The sequence below is a fragment of the Pimephales promelas genome, chromosome 14, assembly GCF_988280905.1.
Source record: "Pimephales promelas chromosome 14, fPimPro1.hap1.1, whole genome shotgun sequence".
Taxonomy (NCBI): domain Eukaryota; kingdom Metazoa; phylum Chordata; class Actinopteri; order Cypriniformes; family Leuciscidae; genus Pimephales; species Pimephales promelas.
In genome coordinates, this window is record NC_142782.1 from 32,393,795 (window position 1) to 32,417,520 (window position 23,726).

Genomic DNA, 23,726 nt, shown 5'->3' on the forward strand with positions numbered 1-23,726 from the left:
TTGCAAAAGCGTCCTATATGGCGCTTTGGGATGAGAACGCGTTGAATCTAAATATACCAGAAGTTCTCTGGGTTGTCCCAGGCTAACGTTTAGTCTTTGTTCACGTACAAAACAGTAAGCTGTTATGCTCTTCCAGGTTTTTAGTTTGATCCATTTAGCCGTCTGCCAGAATCCTGCTGTGGGACCAGGTTCTTACTAATGAAAAAATAGCAAGAAGAAAGTAAATCGCCGGCACGCCGCCATCAGACTCCTGGCCCTGTATTTGAAGGTGCATGCAGATCCAACCGCAGATGTGTGCTGGCATCTAAACTGAACCTTCACTCACATCAAAGACATGCAAAAGGAGACAAAATGGAAGCTGTGGCTGTTTAATGATTAAGGATGGCTTGTTGCACCGGGGCGACAGCTGGGGTGTGAGCTGGCAACAGCTGAGACCATTAAATTTTCATTCCTCAAGGATAAAGATGGAGAGATTGCAAGAAAGGACAAAGGAGAATAAGAGAAGACCGTTGAGAGAGAACAATGCAAAAAGTGATTACAAATTTCAATCATTGCTGTGTAGATAAAGTCATCTAGTCATACTTTACCATTAAAATATTCTAGGTCCGTAAGATTTTTTTTTTTTTTAAAGAAACGAATGCCTTTATTCAGTGATATGAATTTTAGTCACTCTGAAAAAAGGTACAAAAGCTGTCACTGGGGCTGGACCTTTTGAAATTGTCCATTTTAGGTGCTAATAAGTACATTTTGGTGTGTCCCCGGGGGCAAACGAGCACGTAGCCTGTGGACTGTGGCGTGTAGCCAACAGAAAGCAAGGTGATGATGAGGTGCAGATGAAGCACCAGGAAACAAAATCAAAACAGCCGGCGGCATGGCGCACCAGAAAGTCCGGTGGACGTCGGAGATACTTTGACCATTGCCTTGTCTTTTGATAATGTTTTTCTTTTCTTTTTTTTTTCGGTTAAAAACAAACTACAAATTATCGCCACTGCATCCTCTTCATTCGCCATGATTGTATATCTCGAGGGATTTTGCGAGATTTTCCGTCTGACCTAGGAATGCTCGGGAGTCAAATCGGTTTGTGTGTGATGTGTTGATTTTGCCGCGTGGCAGCGCACCACACACTGTACGACCAAAATTGTTAGACTAGGCAGTTTGGATAACATGGACCAAATTTTCGGCACAGTAAGGCGATCAATCACAGAACGGGGAGGGAGCAGGGCGTCATATAGGTGACGCTTTTGACATTGCGTCTAAATTTGACGCACATTGCACCCTTTACCGTCAATATAACACGCTTCGGTTATGGGTAGGTTTAGGTCTGGGGTAGTGATAGGGTTAGACCACTAGGAGGCGCCTTCTGGCCCATATGCATCTCATTTTGACGCTAAAGGATGCCATGTGCGTCGGATGTAGACACAATGTCAAAAGCGTCATCTATATGACGCCTTGGGATGAGAGCGAGCCGACTACTTGACACGTCAAGTTCGTAACAACCAATAGGAGTTACCTATCCTCCGTCCGACCAGTATGTCACCAGAGCTTTAGTTTGTGCAGCTGAAGGGTACTTTAACCAAGGACTAATGTGTGAGATACACAGATGTATTATGGGGGCTTGGGAATTGGTTAGCAGATGTCCAGACCTAAGGCCTGGGAAATCAGGGAGGAACCAGGGTGATGGGGTAGAAGAAACAGACTCAGGCAGCAGGTACACTGGAGAGGGGAATGCAGGGAAGCATCTGTTTCCAAATTTCTGGATGGGTCAGCAGTTTCTGTAGGTCGGAAAAGAGGACCACGCATTGCAATGTGGGATCCTTCTCACGAAAAAGACAAATGCTCCCCTACAGCTCTCCGAGAAGTGTCCTACAGCGCCTCAAAAACCAATCAATCAATAGCAGTGAGGAGTGAAGGTGTGGGGACGTTTTTGACATGACCTCAATGTCGTGGATCTTTTGTGACACGCGTGTCTTACATTGCTTTTTATGTTATACAAACTTATTTTTGAACAGGTTTATTTTAGTGTTTTGCTCTTACCAATTTGCAAAGCTAACTTTTGTTTAGGATTAAAAGGGCTGATAACACCAATTAAGGGTGATGATTATAGCAATATAAAGATTATAAAGTTCAATAGTCCACTTTAGACATTCCTCTAACTATAAGTAACGTTGCAAATACATGCCAACTACCAGTCATTATACTATTTGACTGTCTGCTTAATATCTTAGCATCGTTATATTAATGTGGTCTTTGAAAAAAACAAAACAAAAAAAATGATGGTGTCCGACTGGAGCCAACGGTGTGGAACGCACTGAAAAAGCCGACTGACGCTTGAAATTGGCCGGTCACATCCACATATGTATGAAACTACCTGAATTTCAATCAAAGTTTAGGTTTGGGTTCAAAAACAATTATTAGCTGCCTAACTTTGCTCTTTTAATGCATTTAATTAAGGTCCCAACACCACACGTCTAAGTTTGTATTATTTTTTTTAAATCCTTTTTCCAACTTTAGTAGACAGTAATGAAAACATTTGTACTCTGAGGAGATGCTGAATACTTGTAATTTTTTTTTTTTTTTTTTTTGTCTATGTATCTACCAACTCTGATGAGGCCGGCTGTCAATTCTTGAGATATCATGCCCCTTTCATGGCTTTCTAACATGGCCTGATAATAAATTGTATATATATATATATATATATATATATATATATATTATAAAAATATATTATTAAAAATAAGCAACATATGACCAAAGTTCGAGTCAGATCCACTTTTTCCTGTCTCTTGTCTGTGACAGACTATAGATTGCAGTTTTTATAGATTGGTGCCACTAATGTTCCAGAAGTTTAATTATGAACACTTAAACATTAAAACTATCCATTTGAACACTCTAATTAACTTCTTAATGCTACATTTTCTTAAGTAAGTATCTGCAGCTCATGCATGCCACATTTTATTCTGTAGATCAACCTGTCTGATGTGGAAAAAATGAACACGTTGACCTTGAAACACCCTCTAACAGTCACAGTCATATCAATCCATATTGGTCAAGAAAAAAAAAGAAAAAAGAGAGACATAGTGACATGTCAACAGCACCAGATGAAAATTAATTGTCTGGTTCAATCAAGACATCTAACACGTTTATGTTCTGAAATTGGGATGCCGGAGGGAAAATGAATGTTAATGTTCACCGCCTCTGGTTTGTCTCTAAAATGAGGCTGATTAGGACAAAAGACATTTCACTGCCTTCAGCGAGTGATTGGCATGGGCCGAACAGGGCTTGATAATAAGGGAAAGTTATGTCAGATTTTGATGAATAGGCTCATTTTTGTCATCATTCTCAAACATTTACATAACTCTCCTCCCTTAACCTGGCACCTCACGGTAATAATGTACCCTTGTCCTGGTTGTCCTTCCAGGAATGACAGGCTGCTGTTCTAACTCAAAACCATCACCCGAAGTGACCCAATGAAGACTGAGTGAAACAGTGTGAGTGTCATGAAAAATACATTGTGTTCACTGCAAAGTGAAGTAAAGAGGGGAACCGGTTTCAGCAGGTGGGAAAAAAGTACTGAAATGATCTGAGCTTTTGTTGGAAACATTGTTTTCCGGGTAGCTTTCTGGTGCATGTATACATGTACCTAATCTGTATATTTCCTTCCACTGTCAATCCAAACCTGCATGACTTTCTTTTTCGTATAACATGAAAGAAAATATTTCTCGAAATACAATGTAAAAAGTCAATGGGGTCCAGTGATGTTTGGACCCCAATGTTCTCTAAAATATCTTTATTTTCTTCAGAAGAAAGTAAGTCAAAAGATATTGAAATAACATGAGGGTGAGTTAATGATCAAATTCATGGATACTTTTTTTTGAGGAACTGTCTCGTTAAAGTTTTTTTCCTCCCACCCACCCTACATGTCAGTTTAAAACTGGAGACTTTTTTCCCTTCTCTGAAACATGATATTGAGAACAATTAAACATCCCCTACAGACATCTCTTTAAATAAAATGTAAGCATAAAGAGGTCATGGTTTGCAGTCAGACCAGGTTGGCTGTGAATGGCTGGTTTTTACATCATGACAAATTTGAATATTATGTGAAAAACAAGAGCTTGTCAGAATATGAGAGAGGGAAGGTTTTCAAATAAAAAAATGTGGTTATATCCATTTTCCGATTGTATTGTGACTTCCCAAGAGGTCACGAAAAGTTTTTTTGTTTTTTTTTGCATTATATTTTTATTGCATTATAAATTATACCAAGGTTCCAGTTGAGTTACTAGTTAGTACGGAAGCCCTGAACCGCAACCTAAAAAAAAAAAGTCAGTAAAAAAAAAAAAAAAAAAATCTGTAAAAAAAAAATAAAATAAAAAATATAGCATTTCGAGATTAAAGTCGAAATGTTTCGAGATTAAAGTCGAAATGTTTCGAGATTAAAGTCGAAACATTGTGCATTCATAACAGTGCGAGTCCACTGGCTCAGAGTGCGCGCGTGTGCGTGTGAAGTCGAACTGCCATGGATAAACACAAAATAGTAGCTTTTTACTTTTATCTGAATTACTTATCTTACTTTATCGTTATAAAATATAATGCGCCGGAATAGACTTTAGCCTATAGGAAAACCAACACGGAAAACACTTTTCAAACTGGATGGAGAATTCCAGCTTTATGAATGAATGAATGAATGAATTAGTTAATCTCGAAACATTTCGACTTTAATCTCGAAACATTTCGACTTTAATCTCGAAACATTTCGACTTTAATCTCGAAATGCTAGATTTTTATTTTTTTTTTACAGATTTTTTTTTTTTTTTTACAGATTTTTTTTTTTTTTTTTTTAGGTTGCGGTTCAGGGCTTCCGTAATACAGCATGGCCTAAAAAAAAAAAAAAAAAAAAAAAAAAATCAAATCGTCTAAAGCATCTATTTATCTTAGTTAAGGTTAATTTCAAAATTTACTAATTTACATGATTAAAATCAAAAGTTATTTAATTCACCTGACCTAACCTGATCTAACAATGTAGCTAGCATTAGCAAAGTTGAATAAACACTGTAACAAATGAATTGATCATTGTTGATTAATAGCCACAACGCATTCTCACCCCAAGGCGTCACCTTTGACCATGCTTCAATATTTGACGTTTTAGGCGCCCTTTAGCGTCACTTACATGACGCGATCCTACGGCGTCATCTAACTGATGCTAAAGGAAAGCGTCAGTTAGAGGACGCGGTTAGGTTTAGGTGTGGGGTGGGGGTAGGGTACACGCGATCCTAGGGCGTCATCTAACTGACGCTAAAGGGCGCCTAAAGCGTCAGATATTGAAGCATGTCCAAATGCTTCCCAAGGCGTCAGTTAAGTGACGCCTTGGGGGTGAGAATGGGCTGATAGCCAATAGCAATGAGACCGTATAGTGCAGTTACTCCTGTGCTAGTAATCCTAGCAGCACCAATGACTGCATGGAAAGTCATGGTAAAATCTTTTTTTTTTTTTTTTTTAATGCAATGCACTAGTCAGAAAGTGTGGGAACAGATTGCAGTCTGTCTGTGGCCACAGTTTATGTCCAGGGTTCCTGCAAACTGTGATTGGCCACTTTCCATGTCTAAAGCCTTTCCTTCGTGTCAAACCGGGTGTATTTCTGACCAGAATACATTGCATTATGAACCAGAAAGGTGATAGTCAAAAGCGTCTGACTCTGCAAGATCCACCGCATTTGTGTCTCTAGCCAATTATCGATTCATAACACCTTCTCCAAGTCTTCAACACCTAGACAATCTTTAAGCTATTAAATCTTTAGCATACTCCTGTTTACCCAGCGCAAACATGCTTGAAGTCTGTCATTAGTTTCTACAAATATTCCCTTGCGCGTTCCAATTACCTCATATACCACCAGATGACAAATTAGTGAGATAAAAAAACACACTTGTCACACAACAGTTTCTCATTAATGATAAAGTCGTGTGAACGGCCAAGAAAGCGTCTCTCACTTGGTGTAAACTGTGCAAACATTGTGAAAATACATTGAAAGTGCTTCCAATCCTGCTCTATGGTTTTATACACTACCAAAAGAAAAGAAAAAAAAAAACAGCACTGAAAACCTTCTCCGAGCTCCAACTAAACCAACACAGCAGATGGTTTCCGCTCTCAGCTCTGTCTCTCCTGAGTCCTCTCCTCTCCACCCTACTAATGGCACCCTCCTCAGACTGCAGGAGAAGCCCACCTTAATTAAACAGTGTTAATTGTGGGAGTTGGAAACTGCTCTCCACCATTATGTAGCACACAGCTGGTTGTCGCCTTTTCCCAAGAGGCTCTTTTCAGCTCTCTCTCTCTCTCTCTCTCTCTCTCTCTCTCTCTCTCTCTCTCTCTCTCTCTCTCTCTCTCTCTCTCTCTCAGTTTGGAGATTGCTTATGCTGGAGCAGAGCACGGTTTCATGTAATATTTCTTCCAATTATGGAACATAAAAAAGTGAGGAAAATGGGGCACAAGTAGGAAGAAAGTCATCATGCCCTTTATCTTACACAGAATGCCTACCGTCTTTGAACCAAGTAGGACATGAAAGACCATTCTCATCCCAAGGCGTCATATACTGACGCGTTTGACATTTCATCTACATTCAACGCACATGGCATCCTTTAGCGTCAACATGAGACACAGATACTGTAAAAAAAAAAAAAAATGTTGGTTTAACTTAAAAAAGTAAGTAACCTGGTTGCCTTAAAATTTTTAAGTTCATTGAACTGGAAAAAGTGAGTTAATACAATGAAGGAGAATGATTTAATCATCAGAAACTCAAAATTATATGTTATCTGAACTAAATAATTTAAGTTGATTTAACAAAAGAAAAAATATTGTTGGTTTAACTTAAAAAAGTAAGTAACCTGGGTTGCCTTAAAATTTTAAGTTGATTGAACTGGAAAAAGTGAGTTAATACAATGAAGGAGATTAATTTAATCATCAGAAACTCAAAATAATAAGTTATCTCACTTAAATAAATTATTTAAGTTGATTTGACAAAAGAATTAATGTTGTGATTACTATATCACTGTAAAAATATTGTTGGTTTAACTTAAAAAAAGTGAGTAACCTGGGTTGCCTTAAAATTTGAAATTGATTGAACTGGAAAAAGTGAGTTAATACAATGAAGGAGATTAATTTAATCATCAGAAACTCAAAATAATAAGTTATCTCAACTAATAAATTGTTATAAAGTTGATTTGACAAAAGAAAAAATGTGATTACTACACTGTAAAAAAATATTGTTGGTTTAACTTAAAAAAGGTGAGTAACCTGGGTTGCCTTAGAATTTTAAGTTGATTGAACTGGAAAAAGTGAGTTTATAATGAAGGAGATTAATGATCATTTAATCATCAGAAACTCGAAATAATAAATTATCTCAACTAAATAAAATTTATTATAAAGTTGATTTGACAAAAGAAAATATGTTGTGATAACAAATCTTGAAAATATATATTTTTTTTTTACAGTATACCAGAACTAAACCTACCATAACCGAACAAAGCTCTGTGCGTGTTTTATTGACGCTAAATGGTGCCATGTGCGTTGGATTTAGATGAAATTTCAAAAGTGTCACTATATGACGCCCTAAGATGAGAATGCGTTGCTCAACAAACTCAAACACTCATAAAAGGTTAAAATAAAGGTTATTTATTGGCATCAATGTTTTCATGAAGAACCTTTATAGCCTTTCACACAGAACAAAACTCTAATGGCTAGTATAGCTTAATATGCTTACATGGTGGTGGTGAGGAGGATGCACTGTAAAAAAATATTGATGGTTTAACTTAAAAAAGTAAGTAACCTGGTTGCCTTAAAATTTTAAGTTCATTGAACTGGAAAAAGTGAGTTAATACAATGAAGGAGATTAATTTAACCATCAGAAACTCAAAATTGTATGTTATCTGAACTAAATAAATTATTTAAGTTGATTTGACAAAAGAAAAAATGTTATGATTACTACACTGTAAACAAATATTGTTGGTTTAACTTAAAAAAGTAAGTAACCCTGGTTGCCTTAAAATGTTAAGTTGATTGAACTGGAAAAAGTGAGTTAATACAATGAAGTAGATTAATTTAACCATCAGAAACTCAAAATAATAAGTTATCTCAACTAAATAAATTATTATAAAGTTGATTTGACAAAAGAAAATATGTTGTGATAACAAATCTTGAAAATATTTTTTACAGTGTGGAGGTGAATGAAAGCGTCAGCATCTGTGAACTCAAACATGTGTAAGCAATTGACTCAAGGCAGAACTAAACACTAAAGCTTCCATTTCTTATTGCTGCTGGGTTAGACCCTACTTTAAAAAGTAAATCTCACCTCACAAATCATAAATTCTGCATTCTCACCCCACTTTTAAAGCAATTAGGTGCTATCAGTCTCTGGTGATCAGTCTAGTCTACCTGTGATTACCTGTCCAGCAACTTTAAGAGCTGGAACGTACATGTAGTTCTCTGGGTCGTGCTATTTATGTTCAATGAGGACAGTAGTGAGCATGCAGGGCACACTTCTCATCACTTTCTATGCAAACTGGCCATGGCCGTGTCCGTCTGGCATGCTTGCTATGCTTTATTTATGGAGCCTCATAAATATCATAGGCATATCAATAAACAATGTCAAATTTTCATTTTTTCCCCTCAGCGTAATCAAATCACTCTCGCAGTAATTCTTCCTGATCTAGCATATCGCACGGATTAATCTACCCAGATTGGTGGGTTTTCAATCACATTAGGAACGTAGATATATTTTATTCACGCTTGTGCAAAAGTGTGGAGCTGGAAACATGCGATCTTAAATAGTTGAAGATAGCCTCTGAAACAATGGTCGATAAAACCATTCCCAAATTAATGAGACTTTTTCATGCATTTCAATTGTTAATTTGATATAAAAGTTACTCAACCTGTCTGCGTTGACTGACTGCCTGATTGTTTATTGAATCTGACTGAATGTTGAATTGTGTTTAAATATAAAAAGACACAAGTTAGTGCCTCAGTCCAAGTTCTCTTGTTTTACCCCAGGAGATTATTTTAGGATCTGAATATAAAAGTCGCTAACGGTTACATTCTGTGGTGTTTGTTCTGTTCTGATGCAATGCAACGCAAGATTTATGTGATACTCTGAAGAAGGTGGAAACAGAAGAGCGCAACGAAGTCTATAGACGCAGTTTCCCCGCTCTTTCTTTGATGAATGTTTTCCATATCAGATGCAGACTTGAGGCCAGACTCATCTGTCTTATGATTCAAACTCAAAGAGCGTTTTGCTTGTGGATTTGTTCATTTCACTGCATGTGCGCCAATGGCTTGTGGTGCAGCCCGCTGGATTTTACACTGATAATGATGAATGCACTATTTGTTCTGCTGATTGTTTGACCTCCACTTCTTTTATGGGTGTAAAATGGTGGCGTAAACTGAGTCCACTCTGGAGGGTGCATTATTAGCTCATTATGGGCCAAAGCCTGAGAGTAAATGGGTTACGTCGGGTCACCTGACACCTCTGGCTCTGCCACCTGGCCATACTGCAAAACCTGCATGTGGTTTGAACTGGTTCAAGTGACCTGATTTTAGTCCGCCTGTAGCCAACAGCATGTGCTGACACACATGATAATGACTAGACAAATGCATTTTGTATGTGAAAATGGCATGGAATGAACATGAACATGAGCTTGGTGTTGTGGGAAAATTGACTTGCGAAGAATAATTCATTCTGAGCAAAATAACATCAAATTTGAATTTGAAAATAGTGTGTCTGAAAGTATCACATTTGGAATCCTGTGCATAAATACATACATAGCAAAGCAAGTACTATAATATAATTAAATATTTATCATTTATATGGTGCTTGCAGTAATAATGAATAAAACATTGTCAGAATATATGACCGCTTCGGTAGAGACAAGTATTGCAGGTACCAGCAACTGGGCCATGCTAACCAGTAAAACCCTACTTTGATTTAGGTTGCACAGCCCAGTTGTGTGTCATACTTTCTGATTGGCTGGCTTTATCACCAGTCACAGCATTATCACACCTGCTGCCATTGGAAAGAATCAAACAAACATGTGTTGGAAAGAGAAAAGGAGGGATTGTACTATATGGGAATGAGTGACAATATCGTCTGGAGGACACTACACCACATAATTAAGTGAGGTATGATCTTGTCATTTTTTAACTTTTAGAATTGTGTCTAGAAAAAGTAGTTTGCTGGCTAGTCGGTTAGCTTGCTGGCTAGTCGGTTAGCTTGCTGAGTCAAATCAAAGAAAGTTACATATAAAATGATTTTTAAATCATTAAATACAAATCTGCATGTAGTTTTATATATTTCATTTTTATATTGTGTTGATATTTTTTAAATCATTTGAATTTATTTGCCATTTTTTTTGTTGAGATTTTTTCCCTCTTGGGCCTGTCTCTGTTTCCAGCATAATTTCATTCATGAATCATAATTTTTGCCTTGTAGGTTTTTTCTTGTTTCTGTTGCACTGCTGTTTTGCAATATCTGCTGATCTAAATGTGTCGGAATGGTAATATTATCTGTCTGGCTGACAAAGATGAGATTTTGTTGGAATTGCGAGAATGACTTGTGATAGTCTTGGAAGAATCAGTTGGAATGGATTGAAAAATATTGTTGTTGAGCCTTGCTAGTCATTGCCATATTGCTTTGTATCAGGCTGTACATCATTTGTCATATAAGATTTTGGTTTCACTTTATTTGGATGGTCCCTTCAACATATTAACACAAGTAATGTTGGAAGTAAAATAATGGCAAATGGTTTTTTTTTAAGAAAAAAGCTTGTTGAATTGCACTTCTTGGAAAAAAAATAGGCATTGCATTGCTTGCATCTTAATGCATTGTATTTTTAAGGCTTGCATTTTTTTTTTTTGGACTGAAATTCAGCATGGTTGAATATTTAAGCTGTGAATATTTCATTTCAAAACATTTCATACACATTTGCATTATTAAAAATTCAATAGTCCATGTTCACCTTTCATATTTCACTTCCAAAATATGCAAACTGTTTAAAAATACAACCTATAATATTCAATAGGCAATTTTCGGTGCATTTTATTTCGCTTTGCAAATTCGCTTCCACAAATTCGACAGTAAATTCAACATTGACATCCAGGAACTGCAGGAAAAGCAGTGGATTACCGAGCATGATCTCCATCTGCTGTTAGTTGACCTCACCGTGTAAGCGCGTGTTGTTGAAGACCAGAGCAACAGTAAGAGCAAGCCATTCATTCATAAAAACTCATTTACAGCAATTTAAGTTTTTTTTTTTTTTTTTTTTTTTTATCATCATTATTAAGAAGGCTGTTTTATGCTAAATTCAGTATGTCTTTACGGTTATGCATCTTTCTCACCTTGAATGTTTATGAATATTTACTACGAACAGTTTTAAAGTTTTTAAAGCACTAAACAGTTTCCGATTTCACATTTGCTGTGCAAGTTGTTGTTTTTTATTGGAAAACAATTAATCCAATGAGGATTAACAATTGTAGAAGCACGACTTAAATATCCACACTAGAAATCATTCTAAATGTAGAGATCATATACATTAAGGCAGTCATATTTAAATGTTGAGTGACATTTTGGTACTGTATGTTTGATGCTATTAGAATTAGGTTTTTAATTGTCTATGGAAATGAGAGCTATGTAGTATTCACTTCTAAATTCCCAGCTCTTTTACAAGATTTTCACTTCAATCTTTAATTTTTATAAGTAGAGGTGCTTAACTGCTATTTAATGGATCTTTCAGACAACATGTAAAGTGAATATGAAGTGTTATGTTTGTTAAATGATATTTAGCAAGCTGGAAATGGGTTTATTTGCTGTGCAATCAATCTTATGGTGGGAATAAATATTTTTTGACATGTTATGGTTCCTCTGAGCACTTTGAAGGAAGTTCCTTCTCCGTTGGGTAATATCAGACATCAGGCTTTGGATATCAAAGAAACGTCAAATAAATCCCCCAAATTCGGAAGAAATGCCATTGGGAGTCGATGGTAAATATTTCAGAAATGAAAGGTCTAGGACATCAGACATATCTGCCCATGGCAGCCATACAGTCACACGGTTATTTGTTTTCTCATTTTTAAGATGCACTGAAAAGACCAATGCAATGTACTGTAGATGATTGATCAAATATTGATTATATGCACAATACACTCACCTAAAGGAGGATTGGGAACACCTGTTCAATATCTCATTAATGCAATAATAATCAACCAATCACATGGCAGTTACTTCAATGCATAAGGGGTGTGGTCTCGATTTCTGTTGGTAGAGTCAGAATTTGGTGTAAACAGAATGAGAACATGGATCCATCTTGCCTTGTTACCACTGTGCAGGCTGGTGGTGGTGGTGTAATGGTGTGGGGGATGTTTTATTGGCACACTTTAGGCCCCTTAGTCCCAATTGGGCATTGTTTAAATGCCACGGCCTACCTGAGCATTGTTTCTGACCATGTCCATCCCTTTATGGCCACCATGTCCCCATCCTCTGATGGCTACTTCAGCAGGATAAAGGACCATGCACTCGAATCATTTCAAATTGGTTTCTTGAACATGACAATGAGTTGACTGTACTAAAATGGCCGCCACAGTCACCAGATCTCAACCCAATAGAGCATCTTTGGGATGTGGTGGAACGGGAGCTTCGTTTGACTAAGATCTTTAGAGCTCTGAAAGTGAGATTGTGAAAGTCTGTCCAGAACTGTTGTCCTCTGGAAATACACTATTATATATTTAGCAAAAATAGCACCAGTAATAAGCCCCCTTTGACCGTTTAATTACTAATAAAGCTAACATGTCTGGTCTTCAACTCATAAGCTGTAGTTACTCTATTAAAGCCAAGAAGATGAAAGCCAAACTTTGTTCTCATAATATCAAAAGATCAGAGTTTAAAGCCTAAATGAGAAGGCTGGACATTCACCTATGATGATCAGAGCAGAAGATAACAGAGGGAAAAGAGTCAGAGTCAGCGACTTCAAGGGGACGAGCATTGAATCGAGCGAAGACTGCCCCTTCTCAAACCATGCTAATGATGGTAACATTTCCTAACAAAATCATTATGCCATTTTTTTTTTCTTGCAAAGAATATTGTTCTGTAGCTGGATAGATAATAATGAGCCTGCGTGCAAGTTCAGCTAATTTAACAGACTTCCTTTGCCAAGAAGCTCTAATTCTAACTCACGTCCACGCGAAATCATTAATCAAGGGCCATCTGCAATTACCAGGCAGACAGCGTGCTCATTCTCACCTTACTTCTGTTCTGGCTCATTTCTGCTCGGTGTCCGCAGGTTAATAAAGAAGAGGCAAGACCTCTTCTGGAGATGCGTGATGGTTCCTAACACTAATAAGGCCAGTCATATTTTCTATTATTAGACTGAAGAATCCCACTGTGTGCTACAACTTGCTGGACATGACCGTGACCTTGACTGTTTCGCTCTGCACACATCTATAACCTACATATGATTTGGCTCCTTTGTTTTTAAAGGTGCCATATGTAATAATTAAGGTAAAAATATAAAAAAATGAGCTACACGCATCAAAAGAATGAGAAGAAATAAGTGCAATGATGTCATTAAAAAACTGACAAGTTATAGATATAAACCTAAAATAGCATGCTAAATTACTAGCCCCGGCCCGGCAGGTGTCGTAATACCAGTTTAGGCCATGGGAGGCGGTATGCAGGTGGGCAACATGATACAGCGGGACGCGCCGGCTTTTGTGTGTACTTTTCAACCTGATGAAATACAGCCCGCTACTACATTTCAGTTCAGGGAAGAGTTCAAAAAAGGATTGGTCGACATTATGCATGAGGAATACATTTTGTTAAGTTGTAGCATACTGTATCTTTCAACAGTGTTCGTGTTCTTCATCCATTAGCTAGTAGAGATGATCGGTTCACGTGCGCTAGGGATCTGTGGTGTAACATGTACAAGCGCCAAAACGGTATTTATTGTTTGAATTGCATAATAAAATTGACAGAATCTGAGAGCTCAACTAACCTGCTTGCTAAGTGTCAATTGCGTGTGTCTCACGGTGAATTCGTGAGAGTTGGCAGCTCTGAATGGTGCTAGCTTGATCAACATCTGTCAAATTAATTCAAACTAACAATAAAAGTGTAATATGAACAAAACGAATACCATAAACTTAAAATAATAGCCCAGGCTTTTATTTTCCCATATCGTCGAAATGCACCAGCTTGTTTTTGAGACAGACGTCTATGAGACGCTCTTCAGAGATTTTAGTCTCTGATCTCTAAAAATCTCCAAATGCTCCACGTGAAACTGCGGTCTTCCAATCTTTTACTATCGTGTCAAATGATTTGAATAATATGCGCGAGAAAGAGAGCAAAACAGCGCTCGCTTGTGTTGTTTGAAGACGTGAGAGTGCGCGCGGCCGCGGCACAACTCACTTTCTGGAGGTATACTGCCCCAATCTGTTATGGAATATGATTTGATTTTATGTGCGAGATGGCACCTTTCGATGACACATTTGCAGCCGTCATTTTCAAGGTTTTTGTCGCAGTCATCCGCCATAGATCAGATTAAGCATGCCTGTAAACGGCAACATTTTCTGGGATTCGTTTTGGGCCAATTCAAATGGCCACGCCATTGTTTAAACTAAACTGCAAATGCAAAGCCAAATATAGTGAATGTTCATCGTTATTCATGATGATTGTGTAAGCAAATGTGTTTCATGGTTCTTTTTTCATAGAAGGATTTATTAAGCTAGGATTATGCCCTAGTTCAATTAAGGCATTTAAGCAGATTTTATAAATGTGCCTTAGAAAGATATATATTGGCCAGAAGGCGCCTCCTAGTGGTCTAACCCTAACCCTACTCTCTTAGAAGAAATGGTTCTATTTAAAACCAGAAATGGTTCCATCCCCCGCTTCATATATGGAACTCCAAAATGGTTCTATAGAGAATTTTTTGGTAAAAGGTTCTATTGGCCAAGTATGGAACCCCAGGGTTCTATATAGAACCCAGAGGAACCCTTTTTTTTAAGAGTGTATAGAACCTTTTACGGGTTCCAAATACGTAGCGCTGATAGAACCTTTTAAGGTTCTATATAGAACCTTTTCTTCTAAGAGTGTACCCCAGACCTAAAACTAGCCATAACCGAAGCGTGTTATATTGACGCCAAAGGCCAGGGTGCCATGTGCGTTAGATGTATACATTGTCAAAACTATATGACGCCCTAGGATGAGAATGCGTTACCCTACCCTAACCAATCTATGTGTATCCTATGCACATAAAAACTCACTTTAGCGTATAAATTGCACAATAAATGTGTGCACGTGTGTGTGTGAAAGAGTCCGGCAGACAGACAGGGGAAGTGTGTGGTCATGTGTCACAGTGGCAGATGGGAAAGATTTCTGTCAGAGAGGCTCTGCCTTAAGACCTAATGAAATCTTAATTCTAATGCGGCCATCACTGAGAGGGATATGCAGGCAGGGATTTATGAGCGGGAGACAGAAGTGGTCAATATAAATCTTGAGATCTGGCCTAATGCTGAAAATCATTGGGATTAGCACAGTTTCTCCCTTTCAGGACCAGATTGTGGGCTTAGACTGTCTCTGATAGTGTGATTAAATGTCTTTTTTAATCTGAACATGAGGAAACATGTCCACAGAGCATTGCATGATCCTGTTCACACCAAGGACACGGTTCATTTTCCAGTGGGGAATAAATGGGTTGAAGAGGTCCAACGGTGATATCTGAGAAGAAGGTCAAAAAACGTTGATGGATTGTGGTTAGAAATTAAATTTTATTATGAATAGAAGCTTGAAGCAAGGGTTATTTATTGAATAGCCTACGCTTATGTTCATAGTTTGGAGGTCAATATTACAGCTTATGTTGCCACACTGACCCATTTAAACCATCATGTCATGCAAAATGACCAATCGTGTGGCGCTTATTGGCGAGGCGGGTTTCCAACAATTTTAAAGAAGCCAGTCAGTTGGATTGAAATTGAATTTGTATATTGAAAAGGCTTTTCTTTTTTATGTTCATGAAAGAAGCTTATGCTATAAAAAAAAATACAGTAAAAACAGCAATGATGTGAAATATTATACAATTTTTATTGAATCATGTGATGTAAAGCTGAATTTTCAGTATCATTACTCGGTCTTCAGTGTCACATTCTTCATAAATCATTCTAATATGATGATTATTAGTGGTGCTCAGTTATTAACAATGATTCTTATTATAATCAGTGTTTAGAATAGTTTTTGCTGCTTAAAAGTAATATAAAATATTAATTAATTGCCTTTTTAAATCTTACCCTAAAATGTTGAATAGAGTATCAAAGTTTGCATAAAATATATATGATTCATGAAGGTTCATGTGAGTTATGATGCTGAACATTCAGCTTTGGTCACAGGAATACATTACATTTATACAAAACAGAAAACTCTTATTTAAAATTGTAGTGATATTTTAGTATTTTGAGGAAATAAATGCACCCAGGGCAACATAAGAGACTTATTTCAAAAACACAAATCTATTTCAAACTGTTGACTGGTAGTGTATGTATTTTCACTGTAGGTTTTCATATTTGACGTAATTGAGCATGGGAATTTGTTGTTCCAAATTTATCGTGCTATCTGTTTGGCAAATATTTGCATTAGCCAATAGGGCTGGGTATTGAGACAAATTTCACAATTTGATTCGATTTCGATTCACAAGCTTGCAATTCGATTCGATTTCGATTCAATATCGATTATTTTGGATATCAGTTACAATAAATGGCAATTTTTCTCAAGGGAATCAAATCTCTTAAATGCTGTAAACTATGGTCTATAAATATAGTCTAGTTGTAGCCTACTAGGCTTCATTAGCCTATATGAAGGTAATAATTAACTGTTTTATAGCTATACAAACACTTAAATTACACTTTTATTTATTTTTATAATAAGAAGATTATATGAAATATAAACATTTAAATGGTGGCTGTCATAAAAACTTGCCAGATTTATTCAAATATGCATGAAATATTGAAGAACACTAACGAGTGTGGACTGACGAGTTTATGTGAGTTTTCTGGGGTAAATATGATGATACATGACATTGATTACAAGCTGTAGTCAATATTGAAATATTTCACCAGCCTCAACCCAATCTGTCAGCTGAAGTTTTTTTTTTTTTTTTTTATGTTACCCTCATTACAAAAAAAAAGAATCCTCTCGTGAGGATTCGTGTGTGTTAAGACTTGCAGAAACTCACAGATCAGGTCCTGACCGGACATAACATCTCAATGTGATGTCCGTTTGGCCTGAATCTAGGAACCTGCATCAAAAAAGTGGGAATTGAAAAAGACACAGGTGGTAAAGAAACACCTTATGTAGGAATCAATGATGCCATGCTATCTATAAAGGCTGTAGTGGATGCGTCATGTATACGATCACTGATATTTTACATCTTGATGTTGACCTGGATTTTTGGGGGATACGTATATAATTATTTATTTATTTTACAAAATGTATATGTTTTCAGTAGCCTATAGTCAGAATAATTTGTCAGGCAGTTTCTTCTTTAAAAGTCATTAGTGAAATTAAATAACTAATGAAGTCTTACTAATATAGATACACAGTTATTTGGAGAAAGTATTCATTTCAGAATAATTACAGCATTTTGCACATTAAATTGAATGAAATGAAGAGGAGATATAGGCATTACTGTCTCTTAAATGTAGTGTCTCTTAAACTCACCAGAGTTATTGATATTTATCCTATAAAGTTAGTAACATCAAATGGGATGTCCTTTATTAACCCTCTGGAGTTGTTCGTTTCAGAGTCACACTCAGGGTGTTCGAGTCCAAATGGACCCAAAGGGCGGGATTCATATTTAAAGAAGAAAAAATTATTTTTTGGTGTTTTGAGAAAATTAAAAAAAAATATATATATATAATTAGTATTGATGCAATAATTATGACAAAATTTCGACCCATTGAACATAATAGAAAAAATATTTTTAAAAAAAATATATATTTTTTTACATTTTTTTTAAAGCTGTATTTCATTTTAGAGTCAAGCCTAGGCCTCATAAAAGCAATTTTTAAAATGAGATGGATGCTATCTGGTGGACAAACTGAGCATTTTAAAACTGCAAAACGCATTTGTAATCTGAATGTTTTGGTGTGTTTGTGTATAAAAGTGTGTTTGTGTGTGTGTGTCTGTCTGGATGTGTCTGTTTTGCACTCTTGATGTTTTATAGATTCACCACTTCACTGTTGTGTGCTTTTTTTCGAGATCGTGGCTGATTTGTAGATTGTACGCACAAAAAAACTCAGTATTTTCACATTTTTGCCAATTTCCCATTCATTTTTCACCTGAACACCCCAAGTGTGACTATTTTTTTTTTACAACCACTTAGACTACTCACATCCTGTCCCCAATTTTTTGGGGTGTTCAAATACCAACAAAGTCACCAAATTTCAGACCATTCCGAGGAAGCTGTGATTTACAAAAAAAAAAATGTATTTAAATTCTTCGGTTCCATTTGGGCCGAACAACCCCAGAGGGTTAAGGCATTTTTTGATTCTTTTAATTATTTCTTTAATAAAGCAAGTGCCTAATCCGTGTGTTATTCGGTTTAGTTTTTATGGTGGTATTTCTGTTCTGCTATGGTGAAGTGCAGTCTGGTAGTAGGAGGACAGCAGATGTGTATTAGTGATAGTGGAGGCGTAACACTGACAGATATTGAGATTTGTCCTCTTGCTGACTCACTCCCTCGCGGGTGCTGCTGATTCTGCAAAATACTGTAAAACAAAAAGACACTGATGAGGGTGTAATGTCCAACAGCTGTGTTGAACCACTTAAATGTTTCCGCTTTCTCTCTCACCCCATTTCTCTTGTTAGTATAGTGTTGTCACGGCTATATTTACATTGCTTCTGAAAGGATCAGGAAATGGCATAAAACTTGGCTCAACACACTCCGAAACATTGGCTTCAACGTAATTCTCTTTATTATCATGAACAACTAGCCTGGTCTGGGAAGCACATGTTCATTTTCTCGTATTTGAGGCGTGGTTTAAAAATGCATTTATGAATGTATGTAGAGCAACAGAAATTAGATGAGGAAGAAGACGATTGGTCAGAAGTTTATGTGTACATACTGTAAGCTGCTCCCTCCTCGTCCTGTGATTGGTTCCCTAATGAGGGGAAAATCCAACCCGATCTCACGACCAAGTCGTACGAATTCGACGAATGATTAAAAAGTGGCTAATTCGTAACAATTCATACGACCTCACTCGTACGAATTAATAAGATTTTGCTAAATCGTACTTATTTTACGAATTGGCCAATTCGTATGAATGACCTACCCCTTACCCCGCCCCTTAACCTAACCATCACGTGAGTTTAGACAAATCGTACGAATTAGTACGAGTGAGGTCGTACGAATTAGACACTTTTTAATCATGCGTCGAATTCGTACGAATTGGTCGTGAGATAGTGTTGGAAAATCTGGTCCATGGTATCCAGACTACCTAGCAGCGTGAATAACCTCGCACTGCAGCAAGGCAGTATGGGGAAACCCAGGCTAATTAACAACATTGATTTAGCCAGAAAAAGAAAAATGTTTCCAAATCCAGTGCACATTATCTAGTGCTGTTAGCAATATACAAAGAATACAGTTTGTTTGTGAGCATGTTGAATAAATTTATGACTGCGTTAATGTGCCTTTTTATTGAGCTCCCATCACAAAAGAGACACGCCGTCTCCATCTCCATCTGCATCTGTTGTTATCTTCTGCAGTCAATTCTATTGATTGAAGACAGCAAGCTGATTTAACCTTCACGCCAGCGTTTATAACGCATTACCTGCTCGCCTGTAGCTCGCTATAATCAGCCAGTCAGCATGTGTTTGTGTGCTTCATTTACGATTCATTTTTCCATCTGTAGATGCCCTCAAATGGAGGCGTTGTCCGATTTGTAACATTTAACAGATTTGCATAATGCATAATCATTGGCTGCCCACTTTGACCCGCCCTCAAAAACGGAAGACTTTGATTTGTGCGAATCCACTTAAAAGCATGAGAACTCGTGATGGATGGCATCAAACAAACGGCGTCGTTCACATATCACTGTGTCTTCGAGAGCTGAGGAGGCCTCCGGAGCTGAAATTCAGATGTTTCATTGCCGACACTCGACCAATCATAACAGACTACTGGCCTCTTGACCAATCAGAGCATAGACTCTCGGAAAGGAGGTGTTAAGAGGTACTGAATCTTCGAACTAACCTTTTTCAGACTTTTTGAGAAATTAGGTGATGTGCATGTAAATAATAATACAATTAAAGTGCTATTTGACCTTGGATAACCCACAACAAAATTAGGAATAGCATTATAGTGGCACTTTATTTTATCAAGAGGGGACTCTGGAGTGACTTCTTCACAAATGCAAAGGTGCCAATGTTTTGATTTGCGTCTCATTACCCTTGTTTTTATGCTGGCCGGCTTCAGCGGCCTCATAAGGCCCGTGATTCCCTGCGAATCTTCCACATCTGCCACATGCACTCCTCATCAACAGGTTTATCATGAGACAGGTCTGTGCCAGATAACTCATTAGGTGGTGGCCCGTGGCAGTGGTGGAAGTGGACCGGCTACAGTTAATCAGGGATGAGAAGTCTTTGCGTCTGCCAGAATTGAGCCCCTTTAGTCATACAAGTCACCAGTGATTTTCACTTGTGTCTAAAGCTTGACAGGGACTTGCTAGGAACATCGTTTTAATAATTTACTCTGAATAGATAAGCTGTTGGTTGTGTCTCACATGACCGGTGCTATTTTTAGCTTTATTCATCTTAATTCATATTTTCTCAATGCATGTGATATTTTTTTTAAAAAAAGAGCTTTTTATTTTTATTTTTAGTTCAATACAAATGTTTCTTTTTTTTATTCATTTCATGATGTGCTTTTGTCATTTTATTATTTTATATGCATTCAGGTTTAATTTTTCTATTCTAGTTTTACTTAGTTGATTTGAGTTTTTACTCAAGTTAATAATTGTATTATAGTATAATAATTGTTTTTTTTTTTTTTTTTTTTTTTTGGTTAATGATAAAAACCATGCATTTTGAGGGACAGTGTAAATAACACATAGTAGCTAATTGTGTTTTCTGATCTGGACCACTTTCATGTATCGAAATGCACTGGACATGTGAAGTATCTGATTTTTGGCATTGTGAGGTCTTGTCAGAAGCCTTGCAGTTTTTGGATCAATACAGCTTGACATTTGTCATAATTGTGTGCTTGATTTACTCTTTGTGTGAATCATAGATATAGTAATTCATGAATTGCATTTTATGAAGCATGACACGGAAAAGTGCAAAAGTCTGAATGCCAGCTAGTGGTGGAAATATGTACTGCAGTCCACATTCAAAATATCGGAGATCGTTGTTTTCAGCCCCCGTCACTTCCTCCTCAGACTCAACGCTCACGCGGGTTGCCAGTTTGAGGACACGCGACAGTAACGAAAGCAGAGTAGACACTGTAAGTTAATGAGTTGATTTATCCGCGTTTTAATATGCTCTGGTTCGTGGAGATTTTTAGATAGATACCGAGGTTTTTTATGTTGGGTACAATCTGCAATCTCTCTCCCAGTTTGTTTGCTGGCTGCAATACACTGTTTCCTACTGGCACCTTGGGGTGTCGAAATACTATTGGGTGAATGGCAGTGGGTGAGATCACACGGACCAAAACAAAAACAGATATTCCAACACGGAGAGCATGTTTCAAAGTAAAATAACTGGCTGTAGAAGTGTTTTTCAGAGAAACGAGTATGTGAACTCAGCATGTTTCCTATCTGTAAAAATATTATGGTATTTTTATGCTTTAGTAGAGTGACATACATACAGCACCTCTAATGTACATTAGGTCTCTAATGTAGTGGCACTTGCTTTGAACAGTGACTTTACAAGTAAATGCTACATTTATACTAGTGCTGGGCAATGATTAATCACATCCAAAATAAAAGATTGTGTTTACTCAATATACAGTACAATCAGTAGATATTATTTTGTTTATATACACAGACACGCATATGTGTTATTTATATATAAAATATTTCTATTTGAAGAGTTCAGATGCAAAAGCCTCTAAATGCCATTTGAAATTTTCTTCTTTAATGATGATTTTTATCAAACTTGTATATTTAAGTTCAGTAATTTCACTTAAATGGCAATGATAATTACCTATTAATTGTCATTTAAGTGAAATTACTGAACTTAAATATACAAGTTTGATAAAAATCATCATTAAAGAAGCAAATTTCAAATGGCATTTAGAGGCTTTTGCATCTGAACTCTTCATTTATATAATATAAATTATATGTAAATATATACATGCAAATATTTGTAAAAAAATATACATGCATTGTGTGTGTATATATACTGTATATATATATATATATATATATATATGTATATATATATACAAAATAATTATAGACGGCACACACACATATATTATGTAAACAAACAAACTTTTATTTTGGATGCGATGCATCACGATTAATCGTTGCACAGCACTATTTATGAATTATTCTGAAATTTCAGATAATAACCCAATTGGAAATCATCTAAATGGTAATATTATTATGAGCATGGCAGGGTGTTTTATGCATGTGGGTGTGTAAAGGACTGATATGGGCCACATTTATCAAATTTGAGCATAAAACTGGGCGTGAATGCAGTCATTGTTCTATTGGATAATTATCAGATGCGTTTCATTCTGGGCTGGTTTATGGTTTTGGCTGATTTGTTAAATAAATAAATAAAATGAATACATTTTATAATCAGGAAACGACCCAGTACTCAGTTTATGAGTAATGCTAGGACCTAATTTACAAGGCCAAAAATTTTAAAATGAGTGGACCTTGGTGAAATAGGCTGGACTTCATTTTACAATACATGTGATTTTTATTTTTTTATTTTTTTTTAGAATCTGCTCAAGATGTTCTGTTAGTGACAAGCACATATCATAAGATTAATTATGTTCCATTCTTGTTGAGTAATTGTCGACGGATTGAATTTTTGATACTTGTATGTACCTTCTGCACAGCGTACATCAGAACGGGCCTGTGAACAGCGCAGCAAATCCGCACGACATTTCCCCAATGGCTTCAGCTTCATTTACTTTGCGCTTGGTTTGGTTACTTTATTTAAAGACACCGAATTAAACAAGGTAACTCTAGCCTTGACATTATCATAGAGAAGAAGCAGTGGAATCAAAACTAAATTATAAATAAATGTAATATATATCAACAACTAATAGATCAAAGTGGCTATTTTTGTGTTTCGTGATTAATGAGTCCAGTAGTGTGTTTTTTTTTTTCCCTCCGCATACTTTATAAGATCTTCCACCTTGTTAAAGCCCAAGGGAACGGCATGGAAATGCAGGGGAAATATCCTACTTTCCTGAAGGATCTGCCAGTCTGTTCTACTCTTAGATGACCTATTATGAAAGCAGTGAACGGGAAGTGAGCTCATTATTCTCTTAAGTAATGAATTACCCTCTTTATTGACTAATAGAAAGAAAGAAAAGTTGTATTTATGTGTGCATGCATAGGCCTACATATAGATTTGGCTCAAATTGGACTATTTATCTATGCCATTAAAGGGATAGTTCACTTTGAAATTAATTTTTGGGATGTTTTAGCTTACCTCAAGGGCATCCAAGATGTAGGTGTCTTTGTTTCCGCAGTAGTTT

General features: G+C 36.7%; 1 protein-coding gene across 4 annotated transcripts in view; it reads left to right on the forward strand.

The window, feature by feature from the left end:
* Positions 1 to 23,726, forward strand: part of LOC120481360 (leucine-rich repeat transmembrane neuronal protein 4) — a 433,509-nt gene that overhangs the window by 212,028 nt on the left and 197,755 nt on the right. Inside the window, exon 1 of one of the 4 annotated variants that reach the window (XM_039675006.2) lies at positions 10,012 to 10,158. The exons of 2 other annotated variants lie outside the window; for them this stretch is intronic. The gene's annotated coding sequence lies outside the window, so the exon portion shown is untranslated. Of the gene's footprint in view, positions 1 to 10,011; positions 10,159 to 23,726 lie in introns of those variants that run through there. One more of the 4 variants, XM_089119872.1, reaches the window with a different exon arrangement.